Genomic DNA, 9543 nt, shown 5'->3' with positions numbered 1-9543 from the left:
AGAAATGTTATTCCTTTCCTGGAGTAAAATAAGAATAATAAAGAAAACTTTGAAACTGAAGAAATCCTCTGCCACTAACCGAAACAGTCTCCTAAAAAAAATGCTGTGGAGCACTCCGTCAGCTCTGCTGCTGGAGCAAGACAGAAGAATGCTTTGCAATAAAAATTAACACGCAGCTTTAAAAGGCTGTGGTCAAACACTGTTTCATGTAACATTGAGAAGAGCGTAAAAAAGATACTAATGTTTTATTTTTATGATCTAAATTGTTGCTTGTGGTTAATCAAAGTTAACCTGGCTCCACTTCAAAACTGATTATGCGGCCAGTTAATTTAAGGTGACTGTATTTATATAGTCAAACCTCAGGACACTTGTATGGTGACACTTCGCTTATGGGCACAAAAGAGGCATACAGCCCCCCTATTCTTTAAATTTCTCTCTTCTGCATAGTCACAGGGCCTCCATCACAGCTGTATCCAAGTCCCTGCCCCTCCTGTTGAAGTGTTCCTCTTGCTTAAAACATTTGACAGAGAAGAAATACCATCAGCTTTATTGTCTAGGTGAAGAACAGAAGTATGAACAGAGATATTCACCCCCTGTAAGTAACTCACCTAGCCGACTGATTTCTCCAGCCTCCCTGTGTAGTCACTGGAGAAAGGAATGCTCCTCTGGAGAGTGACTACCAGCGGAAATTTAATTTTGGTGCTTGGAATTGCAATTGGGAAGCATCAGGCTTTTCCATGGACTCCAGAAGCAGTCAAGGAATAGGAAGCTGAACTAGATGCCTGTAGCAGAATACCCCTTGTAAATGGAGGGGCAAATGAGTATCCTTTTCCAAAGCAAGGCATTGAAAGTGAGTCATCCACAGTACAGATTTAGGCTTAGTCCCTAGGCTGTCCTTCACCTCTGAGATGAGAGTGTCAGCCTTTGGCTCAGCTGTGCCACTTCTGGACAGCGAGGGCCAGGCATTTTTGTTTTCTCAGACACTTTTATGTTCTGACTTCATTACTCATGAGACTGATGTCATACCATTTCTGCAATGATCAAAAGACTGGCTTGAATGGCAGCTTCTCACTGTAGGTGTGGTACTGTCCAGTGAACTGCTGGCTCTGAGTCCATGCATTGTGCTGAGTCGCACAGAGGGGACTAACTAATCCCTGCCCTACTCCCTGGCCTGGGACAGCTGAGCCTGTCTTCTGGATCAGGTTTTTTTGCAGAGCCACACACCTGCAGGAGCTGTCAGCCTGGAAGATTCATTACCTATTTAGTCCCTGACAACCACTTCAACTAGTTTTCAACCCAGCACCACAGGTTCTTCCTAGCTCCTTCTAAGCACCAGCATGATGCTGGAAAAGCAGTGAAGGAAGAGGGACAAGGGCTAAAGAGGGTAAAGCACACACCAGTAAATCCATGCTCACATTTTGTAGCTATGCACGCTGAACAGGGGTGATGGTGGTTTTGGAAACATGGTAAGTGAGGAGTGTAATGAAGAAACAGGACATCCTTCAGGTGTTTTGAAAAAAGGCCCTGAGAGAAATCATACAACCACTTAGGTAGAATCAGGGAAAACAGCCTGTTTAACTTCCAGGGAGACATGTACGCTCCTGAAAGGTAAGGCAAGATGTGAGCTTAAAACATGCCAGTTACTCCCCTTGTGCACAGCATCACTCTTCAGCAAAGGAGAAGTGGGATACCTAACAGCTCCTGCTGAGTAAGGGAGTCAGTTAGACAATCTAATTTCATGTTAAGGGCAGCTATCTGTTTCCTTATTTGAAAACTCCTATCCATAGTTATTCAGAGTTGAAGCTGGCTTAGCAGTGAGAGGACTCTGAAGGCACCAAAAGCACTTAATGACCCTGATCAGCCTCAGCTGGGGCTTGCACCCATGCTCCCACCATCAGCCAAGTAGCCCATTTAAGATCAGCCCTATGGCTGGCTCTAGGTTTGGGACATGCTGGTCTCTTGCTTGGCAGAAATTGTGCCTCTTTCTAGCCATGGACCTTGCTGAGTCTGACTTGTAGACTGATTTCTTGGCTTGGCATCCAACCTGCCTCATTGCTGCAGACTTGCATGAGTGTCAGGGTTCTTGGTGGGACCTGGCTGTCATCTCTGGCCTGCCCTGCTCCCTTTCTGGGGGCTGTGGGATGGACCCTAGGTGATGAGGTTCCTGACACACTAGCCTGGAGCACCTCTGTGGCTCCTAGTCTCCAGGGATATGCAGGCTCATGCTGTGCACTTACAGGTAGGTTGGATTCAAATAGAAAATGTCCTTATTCCTCAATTCTTTGCCAGGCTTCAGAAAGCAGTAGTGAGAACTCTTTTCAAGTTCAGAAATAAATGTATAGAGTGGCCTTATCTATTCTATATTTCACCCAGGATAAGAACTGAATTTAGCTGTAGTGTATCAGGTTGAACCCAGAAGGGAAGTGTCAGAAGCCTTACAAGACCTGCTCCCGTGATGTTTGCAGCCCAATTTGGTAGAAGACTTCAATATGGTAGAAGCTCCTTCAAACCCAAATAGCAGCTTTTGACATTTTAAGATTCAAGCATCATGTTATTCCTGTCATAGAGAAATGGAAGAATTCCACTCCCACCAAATATTCAGATGTTCAGTGATACTTTGCAATACTCAACATAATTGACACCTCTAATTTTACTAAATAAAATAAACAACTGCCTATCTGCCTAAATGCCTCTAGCAGCTCTAGCAATTTAAATAGATCCAGCACACTTTTTTATCAGCTGCTTTTTAAACTTCATAATACTGTGTTGTCATCTGTTTGGTATTGGATGTATGTAATTCTGTTGGTATTTGTGATTTCCAGACATAAGCAAAGCAAGAGTTAATTCTTATTTTTGTTGAAGTACTAAGCAGGAAGCTAGGTCACGCATAAATCCTCATTGTGCTAGGTGCTGTACAAGCAAAGAATAAAAATGATCCCAGGCTCAAGGCTTCTCTGTTGGTAGCTTGTGTCATAGTTAAATTTTGTTAGGACACTTCAGAATTGCCCTTCCTCATAAACGCTATATCCATATACATTTATATCTCCATAATAGAAGATAAAACCTGTACACTTTTACTGTCGATAATAAAACAGGAAATACAATACTATTTTCCAAGTAACTTGGATATAGCAATTGGAATACACGGGGGTAAAGGAAAGGATCTTTGTTTCTTGTGTACTTCTGGGTTACATACACGTGAAGTTCTCCATAGAATAAGGAAGCAGCATTTGTTGTGAACTGTCTCACACAGAGCACACTGAATTCAGGTGGAGCGTACAGAGCAGGAGCTGGTGCCCTTTTAAGAATCAAATATTGCTTCTTGATGAATGAAGCTTTAACAGTAAAGATAAGAGAAGAAAATAGAGCAAACCATGTGATAGATTAGCAGAATGTTTTACAGAGTCCCCTACAAAGCATCCGCTGCTCTTGAAAAGCCTAACCAGCCCAAGTGAGAAACTATTCACAAATTTAGTATTCAGATTACATACTCTGCCTTTTCAACTGCTCTCTGTACAATGAATGCCTGTACAACTACAGTAACAGACACAGATCTACAGTTTCTGTGGCCTTTGAGCTATTATGAGTATTGTGCCTCTCCATAAATTACATCTGCATGTCCTGAAAATACCAACTGTTTTAATAGGAATTAATCTATAGGCTTTTATCTCTGTGAAATACAAGGGATACAGTATGTTGTGTCCCTGTTAAAATTAATAAAGTATGCTCTGAAGATATTCAAGGATGTTCATTATTTTCTTTATGGGTCTCTTTATGGATGCATATAAGCATAAAACAGTCCTTTATTGTAGCAAAGAGGAGGAGACGGAATAATGAACAGATTAGTGCTTATATGCTTTTTAGATTCTCCAATGCACAGTTAAGTGAACAAAGGTCTGCTTTTGTCCTCTTCAAAGTATATTGGGATTTGATCCAGTTTGCCTTCAAAGTGCCCCCTTCTGTGGGTAGAGAAGAGAGGGTTCAGTCTAAAGGCAAGAAAGCAGATGCAGGGGTCTGCTGCTCTGTGGTGTTCATAGCTGTCCAAGGGACAGTGTGTTAGATATGCCTTTTTGAATTTGCTAAGTATAAATAGATCTGGAGCTTATGCTGTGAGGAGCTACTATTTATGTGAGTACGTAATACAAGCTTTTCGGGAGCGAACTCCTAGAATACCTTGACCTTATACAAGTATTTAAAAAAGGAGAAAAATACAATTTAAACCAGAATTTACACATCTGCATTATGGTCGTTTTGAATAATAATTCTCACACACATGCAAGTGCACATGCATATATAGGGGTTAAAACATTTCAATATTTTGCTGAAAAGAGGCTGAGCCCATCACTAACCTATGAAGTCATGTTACTGACAAACAATGAGGAACTGAGTTCCCCTCCCAGAGTCCTTGTGAGACAGGGCAGCTCTATCATCTCCAGCACACAAGGGGAGAACTGAGGCGCAAGGGGACTAAGCAAATACCTGGAGGGACATACAGGTCTTGAGTAGGTGACTTTTGGCACCGCTTGTAATTTCCAAGGTAGCTGGTCTTGTGTCCCAGGGTAGGGCAGGGCTGTGCAAACGCTCCTTATGTCTTGATGAAAATAGGAGGGAAAGGGGCTGCCCACCAGGCTCACAGCAGCTCCAAAAGCTTCTCTTTCAGAGCTATGCTGAAGTGACTTCTAATGTGGCAGAAGTCCATGGCAAAGCTGATAATTGCTCTTGGAGCATTGCTCAGCAGAAGAAAAACTCTCATTGCATTATTCACCACATTTTATAAATGGAGAATTGAAATGCAGAGAAATAATGACTTGGCTGAAATTACATGGAGGACCCTGATGGTCTCTTGATCCCCAAGCCAACACTTGGTCCTCAAGATCATCACAGTTGCTTTGCTGAGAATCATGTGGGGGCAGGTGTGTGGTTGACATAAACCACTGTGGAGCTCTTGCTGCAGCCCCCAAGCTGAGTTTTGTATTGGTTTCAATGGATTCATCCCTGTGCTGCTGTAGTGAAGATTGCGCTCATCTCTGCAGCCCTTGGAGTTGACAAGCTGATTTTTAAAGGCAAGCCCTTTCACTTTATTCCTTGTCGCTTATTTTTCCTTTAGTCACTCCTTGTTTTCACAGCATCATTTGGTTTTTGAAAGCTTATGGAGCAGCAGGATGAAAAAAATCAGAAGCATTTACTGAAGAGCATGGGTCTGGGTTTTCCCGTCAGCTTCCATGGCTCAAGCAGGTTCCAGCAGCTTTGTGAGGAAAGCTGTTAGCTATTAAATTATTACCTGTAAGGAGAGCCAGCTGGAAGCTTTCAGTTTTCAACATTTTGATGAAAAGCACCATAAAAATCTTGACAACAAGGCTTGTAGCATTTCAATTACATCTTTTGCATTTTCTCCTGCTTTTCAATGGTCTGTGAAAGTGATCAAAGGCTTCAAAACGCTACTGAGACCCACATCTTAGGCATTTTGACCCCCCAGTATGAAGAATGGGGGGGGGGGAAGGCAAAACCTGAAGTGTGTCCTGTTGAGTGAATTTGGACAGCTTTCAGGAAGTCACTTTCCATCTGGAGGAGAATGTCCGTAAGGAGAGTTGTTCCGGCATAAACTGTTATGGTATAATTACATCTATAGTTATGCCAGTCTATTTTCTGATGTAGGCAAGCCAAGTCTAGTTGTTGAGACGTAGGTGTGGGAAACAAGAAGTGTGCTTTCTAGGCTCAGCATTGAGTGCTCTTTGTGGCCTTGGGCCAGTCCCCTAACCTTTCTGCCTCCTTTCTATGCAAAATGAGAAGGGTTAAATTAACCCACTTCACAGATGTGGTGTAATGACTAATTGGCTAAAATTTGTAGTGCTGGGGAGAGAGCTGTCTATTAACTTCAGTGTCTTTGGCTTGCTGAGTAATTTAATGTATTTTTAAAAGAGTTTGTTTCCCTCTCTAAGGATAGGGCTGCTCTGCCACTACAAAGGAGAATGCCATTTGATGTGAAGAGTTTGAGCTAATAAACCCTGGGTTTTACTTTACTGCCTCTAACAACAGTATCGCGCTCATGTATAGCTGGAGCGAGAGTTAAGGCTGTAGTTAAGATTTTGCTTGAAAGCAAAACTTACAGGGACTTTGCAGACTCCGGATACGCAAAGAACGTGGGTATGGAGTGATGAAGGTATGTGTGTCAGTGCTTGTCTGAAACTCACTAGCAAATGTGTGTGTTATTCCCCTTTTGTGGCAGTGAAAATAAGGGATAACTCCCTGTTATTCCTGCTGGCTGCTCTGCTGTGTGAAAAGGCTGAAGGGTATTATGGACAGCCTGAATTCAGATGCTTCCTAGTGTTTGTGTGCTTAAGTTTATGAATTTTAAGTTAATAATACCTGTGTATATAATGCAGAACAAACACATCCACAGGATGTTCTTCACTATGAGGGTGCTGGCACAGGGTGCCCAGAGAAGCTGTGGCTGCCCCATCCCTGGCAGTGTTGAAGGCCAGGTTGGACAGAGGGGCTTGGAGCAAGCTGCTCCAGTGGAAGGTGTCCCTGCCCGTGGCAGGGGTTGGAGCTAGATGAGCTTTAAGGTCCCTTCCAACACAAACCAGTCTGGGATTCTTACTGGATTGTTAACTCTGGTGCCTAATAATGTCATCACCACAGTCACCAGCACCCACCAGTTCAGCTTTGGCCGAGAGACACTTGATGATGCTGTTGCACCTGATCTAAGGCCTGTCCAAGGCAAGGGAAAATACATTCTGTGTTCATCATCAGCACCAAAGACGCTCCAGTGGGCTTCGGTCAGGCCCTGACGTGGGGTAGTGGCACTGGGGAGTGTTACTTCAGCCTCAGCCGTGAGGTAAAGCAGGGTTTTCCTCAGGAGAATCACCCTGGTTTTCCCCTTTTCCACACCGCACTGAATTCTCAGGAGGGGGAAATACATGGAAAGGCTTTTATTTTAACCGGGCTTTCTCTGTAAGCGTAACACTTACAGAATGGAAAAGAAATTACCTCATATTTACGTTGAATGCTCATTAGATAACGGCAGCTCTCAAAGCTTCCCGCCGCCCCCCCACCGGGAGGGGGGGGCCTCCCACCGCGGGGGTAATTGGCGCCAAGCCAACGCCGGCGGGAGAGCGCCGGGCCGCGCTGAGGGGTTAAAAATAGAAGTGCTGAATCATGACTCCGCCGGCAACTTCACCCGCCCGGCGGCAGCGGCTGCCGCTGCTGAGGGAAGGGGAGAGGAGGAGCGGGCACGGCAGGGTGCAGGGGGTAGCCCCGGTGCCCGGAGGATGGCGGCAGCGGTGCCCTGAGGGGGCGGCGCGCGCGCGTGTGTCCGTCCGCGTGAGGCGCGGAGCGCACACGGCGGCGGCGGCGGCACTTGTCCTCTAATCGATTGCCGAGCGTGCTGAGCGGCCCTGCCGGCGCGGGCACCCGCCCCCCGCGCCCCCCCCCCCCATCCCTCGCTTCTTTCCTTCCCCCCCGCCCGCCCCTTCCCTTCTCGTCTCCCTCCCTTCGCCTTGCCTCGCCGGCCCTTGGGTGAGGCGCCGCGGGGCGGCTGGGGCGGCGCGCACCCGCGGGGCTGCGGGAGCGCGCGTCCACGAGCGTGTCCGTGTGTTTGCCGTGTCCGTGCGTCCCCGTGTGTGAGTGAGTGTGTGTGGGGAGTGAGTGAGTGCGGGCGTGCGGGCGCCGGCGGATCGGTTTCTCGGGGTTTGACCAGCTGTCCCAGGCTAACCCTGCTCTCTGAAGATGGAGGAAGTAAAAACAGGATTACCCTTAGCTACAGCTCCACTGCCTTAGTTTCCATAGCCAACTGCCGTGCACAAACACACCTCCACTAGGCAGAGGGAGCCGACACTAATAAAAACACAAACAAAAGGGGGATGGAAGTGATTCACTGCCTGCGCGGCTGAGGTAAATCTGCGCCTGGCTTCTTTTTCTTTCTTTCTTTTTTGTGTGTCCCCCCCCCCCCCCTCCACCCCCTTTTCCTTTCCTTCTCTCTCCCCTCCCTCATCCCGGTCTTTCTTTCCCAGGTGGGGAGGACAGCTCCGTCCGGTGTGCGAGGCGGCGGTGGGGACGGCGGGGTTCCGTGTGTGTGTGTGCCTGCCTCTGTGTATGCGTGTGTCTGCCCGTGTGGAGGGGTCCCCGAGTAAAGTGCGGGTGTGCAGCATCTCCCGCACGGCGGTGGGCTCCAGTGACTTGTTGCTGTTAGACCATTAAAAATAATAATAATCATGATAATGGGGAACGAGAAGGGCAAAAGCGCCGTGGGAGAGGGGCGGCGGGAGCAGTGCGTGTGCCGGGGGGCGACGGGGCTCGCCCGGTCCGTTAGTCAGCGCCGGCCCCAACTGCCATTTCCCTCAGCGCCCGCCGCCACCTGCGGCCCCGGGGGGCTGCGGCCTGACGCGGCGGCGGGAGGGAGGAGAGACGCAGGGGTGTGTGTGTGTGTAGGGGGATGTGTGGAAGGGAAGGGCAGAAAATAAAATAAAACGAAAAATGAGGCAGGACTTCCATGACTTTGACAGGTTGTGGTATGGGCGGGCAGAGCAGGGATGAGGCGCGGAGTCCGGTGTCGCCCAGGGCCGGAGCAGCACTCCGGGGAAGTTGGCCTAGGCGTTCTGCGCGGGGTGTGAGTGCGCCTGCCGGCCCCCTCCCCTCACCCCATCCCGCATCCCCTCCTCTCCCCCCGTTTTCGTGCCGATTCGTAAGGAACCGGTGGATCAAGTTTTTCTCTCTCTCTCTCCCCGCTGGTTAATCGCATTGCTGTAGCACCGGCTGACCTCCCTCCCTCCCTCTCCTCCGCTCTCTCTCTTTTTTTGTGTGTGTTCTTCATCTTCCTTCAAAGTATGTGCCATTCCTGAGCGAGTTTCCCCTCCGGCTCATCCCCGGGGCTGCCCGGCTCCGCATGCCCCACCTGTAAGTGCCAGGGGCGGGTTTCTCTCCCCTCTCCCTCACCCCCCCCCCCTTTTTTTTTTCTCCATCTTTTAAAAATAATATTTTTAAAACTTTCCCCATTTTGCGCTGTCTTCAGCCCGAGCAAAACTCTCTTTCCACTCTCTCCATTCGTTGTGGAGAGAGAGGCTTGGCAGCTGGGATTTGCCATCACCAGCTTAAAAATGGTGACCAAACTTTTTCTTTCTCCCCTTCTCTTCCCTTCCTTGAAGAAATAAAAAATAAAAATCAAACCATGTTTTAATTTCGGTTATGGATGTTTCTGTGTTTCTTTTTGTCTTCCTTGCTCTTCCTCCTCCCTTCCTCCCCTTTCTTTCCTTCCACTTCATTGGCTGGGATGATCTTTCCCTGTTGCTTCTGATGTTTCTTTCTTTTTCTCAGTGTGTGCCTGCCTACCTGGACTAGGGGGAAGATAAGGTAATTTTGAAGGGCTTGAGGAAGCAGCTTACCTGTTTTGAAAACTTTTGCTTTGTTTGGAGATTTCTTTTTTAAGAGTCATGTGAAAATCAGTAATTGAAGAGAGTTTGCTAGCAGCTGGGCAGGTTGAAATTTAAGTGTTATGTGCTGAATGCCTTGGGAATTTGATCTGTTTTATACCAAAGAGGAGCACAG

The sequence above is a fragment of the Psittacula echo genome (assembly GCF_963264785.1).
Source record: "Psittacula echo genome assembly, chromosome: 20".
Classification (NCBI taxonomy): domain Eukaryota; kingdom Metazoa; phylum Chordata; class Aves; order Psittaciformes; family Psittacidae; genus Psittacula; species Psittacula echo.
The sequence above is the reverse complement of the archived record's forward strand: the minus strand, read 5'-3'. Positions refer to the sequence as shown.